Below are 4831 nucleotides of genomic sequence, written 5' to 3'. Positions count from 1 at the left end.
ATGTGTTGTTTATCTTGATATGAGATCACCATCTCATGCACATATGGTTGTGATGCATGTGCCTGGTGTACCCTTATCAGACGAGTAGTCATGATGGGTATATTGGGCTTCGTATATTTTACCCCAGTGTCACTTTGATGGCATGCACTGCTCTCTCACTCAATAATAATAATAATAATAATAATAATAATAATAATAATAATAATAATGGTAATAATAATACAGAGACAATAGAGTTAATAGTTTCTTCTCCATTTCCCCTTATCCTGATACTGTAGTCTTCTTCATTTATATGCTTTTGGTTATTTCTGTGAGTTCTGCGCTGCAATCAAGAACCATTCTGTCTGGGTTTTGAGTTTTACACATATCAGCCATTGTTACAAATTAACTTATCTACTTCTGTTCCGGTATCAGCCTTGTAAAAGATTTCCTTGCCATCGTTTTATCATGACATTCCGTAGCCTCGTTTATGTCATCAATTTTAACTTTTTACAATATCTTTTCTTGGTTCATTTTTCAATTCTCAGCGTCTTTCATGATAAAAACAAAAGCTCCCTATTTTGTTCATCTTACGTCGTTCTTTCTCTTAGTTTTTCATTATTCTTTACCGTATGTAGTCTTATTGTGGATATTTTATAATAGCTTTCCACGCGCATAAGGTTGTTACTTCCCTGTGTAATGTTTTTATATCCGATTTCGGGTAATGCATTCTCAATACGTTTCTTATTTTTCTTGTCTAGTCATGTTAATTTGTTTAGTATCCAATTGAGAATATTATGACTATAACTTATAACCGCTAGAGTATTTTTCTTTTTTTTTTTCATTTATGTATTTTATGCATTAATATCCTTTCTTGTGGAGGCGCAATGGCCCATTGGTTAGGGCAGCGGACTCGCGGTCATAGGATCGCGGTTTCGATTCCCAGACCGGGTGTTGTGAGTGTTTATTGAGCGAAAACACCTAAGGCTCCACGAGGCTCCGGCAGGGGATGGTGGCGAACCCTGCTGTACTCTTTCACCACAACTTTCTCTCACTCTTTCTTCCTGTTTCTGTTGTGCCTGAAATTCAAAGGGTCAGCCTTGTCACGCTGAATATCCCCGAGAACTACGTTAAGGGTATACGTGTCTGTGGAGTGCTCAGCCACTTGCACGTTAATTTCACAAGCAGGCTGTTCTGTTGATCGGATCGACTGGAACCCTCGTCGTCGTAAGCGACGGAGTGCCAACAACAACATCCTTTCCTAATCTTTTCGTTCATTTGTGTTCTGTACACGACTCAGGTCGTTGATTTCTAAGCATTTTTACGTCTATGTTTAGTTTATTTCCTCATCTCAGCTTCTTTATTTAACATTTTAGTGGGTTTTTTTTGTCTTCTTTAACCCTTTATCATTCAGATTACTCTGCCAAATGTAATCCTTATTTATTCACATCGCTTTGAATTAATCATGCATTATCTCGTAGCTTTGAGATTTCAATAATATGAATGTTTATTTTTAGACTGACATTACAGGGTAGGTGTGAGAGGTTAGATCTGGCCAGTTTGAGCATAAAACTAGTAGGATATTTGAGCTTGGTAGGGGCCAGTTTAAATGCCAAAGGGTTAAGGCCGTCTTTGTGCACTTTCTAAACCAAATTATTTCTTTCCAATTTCTCTGAGAAATATATGAACTGCTTACACTAGAATTCTTTTCTCGCTCATCATCTGTTACATACACCTTGAGATCATCCAGCTGTTCCTTTCATGTTATTGCAGTTAAGGCTTTGTAAGTCAAGAAGGCAGATTATGGGTCCGTAATTTGGATTCGTGATTTCATTAGTTTTCAGATTAAGACAGTTTTCCTCTCAGTAAACCAGACAGATGTTGTATCCAATTCTGTCAATATTTTATTAAACACCTTTCCGTTGGGCTTCTAATGTGTCTCCCTTTACTATATTAACGAGAAAATTGGAATATTACAATGCAATATATTGATGTTTTCTTTTTTTTTTTCTTTCTTTATACTTCTGTTGTTACGGACTCCGACAATGCCTTTGAGACTGTGTTCGCTATTTTTAGCCTCCAATTTTATTTTTACCAAATCCTCGAAAAACCCGTTGTGGATTACAATTGGATTGTTTGTTTTGTTCGAAGAATCGATGGCGCCTTTTCATATGATGAATCCTTGGTCATTTAGCAAGAATCTTTTTATCCGAGCCTTTCAGGTAACTTTTTCATTCATTATGCTATAGTACTATATTAGTTTCAGCTGCGTGATTTCGTTATTAACGATTAACTCATCTTTTCTCAACTTTCTAACTTATTCTGCTTCCCATGTTGTCTGAATTTTGATATTCTAAGAGAGTCTGAGGGAATACATATACTTTCCCTTGTAACTCCGGTGACTACTGCATTTTATTATTTCATTTAGCCTGGTATTATTGATGCTTGTGTCTGTCTTTATTAATTCTATAATGGGCAGATTTATGCTTTCTATTGTTATTTTATCATTGTTTTATCCTTGAGAAGTACTTCTTTTGATCCAGAGGAAGATCTATTGTTTGTAATTCTTGAATTAATTCCACCTTTTGATTATCATAATCTCCTTTGGTGTTTCATGTTCTTAACTCTTCTCCATATTTCCTTTTGTTTGTATCGTTGTTTATGTAGTTCTGGTTCGGTTTTTTATTGGTCAGTATGTGACCAATGGTTTGAATTTGTCGTCTTTTATTTAATTCATTCGTTTTGAATTTATAAGTTCTTTCTTCGAGGTTTGTGTTATTTATTTTTGTAACTTTTTTCGTGTCCATTACTTGTCTTTCGTGATGTATTCTTTCTTTTAATTGTTTCATTTCAATTTCTAATACTTTTTTTCATTTTGTTGAAACCTGGTGACACATCTGTTGGAACCTGGTGACACATCTGTTGGAACCTGGCGACATATTTGGATCCGATCAATTTCTCTCCGAGTTTTACTCGAATATATTGTCGTAATTTAGTTTAAGGGGTAGAATATCATTGTCTAATATGCGTGCAGAATAGAAATAGATTCTCTCATGTCCATTTATGTCTTTCCTGCCTTTGTTTGCGAAACTTAAAAACATTAAAAGATGGTAAGGAATAGCGGACAATATTTAGTGGAGGGAGGATAATGGATATTGACTAGAGTGAAGGTTCGTGATAATGGGCAGAGATGTACAGTAGTCTGCGAAAGGAAAAGGTGAGGAAGCGACTTCAGTGTAATAAATAAACAGTAAATATCTACTGTCCAACTATATGCAGTGTATATACCCGCAAGTAATATATATGCACAATCATTCACGCAGTGTACGCAGGAAATTGTATGCGGCAGATACAAGTCAGTACAAATACATACAGTTGCGTATAGACACATGTATACAACCTACGGCAAACAAGTCCATGTGATATAACAACAAAAACAGTTTTTGAAGATAGAGCGAACTGAAGATGTGAGTTAGAATCAAAGAACGCTGGGGGATGTATCAAGGCCCAGTGGAAAAGAGCCTCGGTTGAAGATAAGAGTTTTTTCCTTGTGTTTGCGGTTCTCATTAGAGCCAAAGTGTTGGAGGAGTACACCACAGACTGGGAGTTGACGAGGGAATGATCAGAAAGTGTTAAAATGTCGGGTTTGAAGAGTCACTTGACTTTGTTACGTACATTCGGCAAATATTCGCCGAATCTGTCTCCTGACTCGTATATATTTTTAATGTACAGCAGAGTTTGCAGTGTATTAGGCTGAAAAAAATACAGTGAAAGTGGTCGGTCTCATTTACTTGAGATTTGAGACCTAATAAAATAGCAGAATGAGAGACGAAGGAACAAGTAAGATCAAGCACAGTTGAGTGAGTCTATGGACGGGGTAATTCTTTGTCTAAACGTTGCGTAGATTTGTATTCTTCTTGAGAAAAAAAAAAAACCGAAGTGGAGTCTCGAGAAAGATAAAAGCGGCTGCAAGGCTGGAGGACAGCAGTAAATGGAAGATGCGAAGGAGGGTATATTGAAGCGGCCAAGGGCAGGGTAGAAAGTGGGCGAAGAAGGGAATCTAGATTCGGAGAGTGTGGGTTCGTGACATAACTGCAGCTGTATGGTTGATGGATTGAGGCCGGGGAAAAATAGGATTCGCATCAAGGTGGAGTAGGGGATTCCCATGCATCGACTTGAAAACGAAGTTGGTGCTTGTTGCAGAGAAGCCACAGACAAAAGAATCGACTGAAAGAGATAGTAGATACGTTGTGAGTGGGATGTGAGGAAGAAAAATCGGCGTATTCTAGTAACCTACAGGTAAAATTTCTCAGGTGAGGTGAAGCACTTAAAGGTGAGGACAAGTTCAATGAAGTGGAGAAGAAGAAAAGGAAATGGGTTTAAGAACAGTAAAATGGTTCAGAAAGAACTTGAGGATCAGAAATGTGGTGCTGTACAGAGGGAAATTACTACCGTAAAGTCACTGTAGGGTATATGTGACCAATGATCTAAGTGACTGAGGGTGAAGACAGCAATCCAGGCTATAACTGATTATGCGCCTTTCTTATACATATCTATACACAAAATCATTTAAATCTACATATTTCTAAGAATGACTTTTATCCTTCAAAATTTATACACCACCATTTCTTATGTATTTTTTTTTTAATTTCCCAATGCTGTCCCCAAAAACTTGTACTTCATTTTTGAAGCTCCAAGGAAACTATAAAGTGATACACATGCATTCTACTCTGAGTGCATTACATCGTATTGCAGAAACAGTTGTAAGCCGAGGAATTTCATTGCATTATCTCCTGTTGCTTTCTCAAATATTTCATATACGTACGGTATATATATATATATATATATATAT

This window comes from Octopus bimaculoides, chromosome 6 (genome assembly GCF_001194135.2).
Source record: "Octopus bimaculoides isolate UCB-OBI-ISO-001 chromosome 6, ASM119413v2, whole genome shotgun sequence".
NCBI lineage: Eukaryota > Metazoa > Mollusca > Cephalopoda > Octopoda > Octopodidae > Octopus > Octopus bimaculoides.
This window is presented reverse-complemented; position numbering follows the sequence as displayed.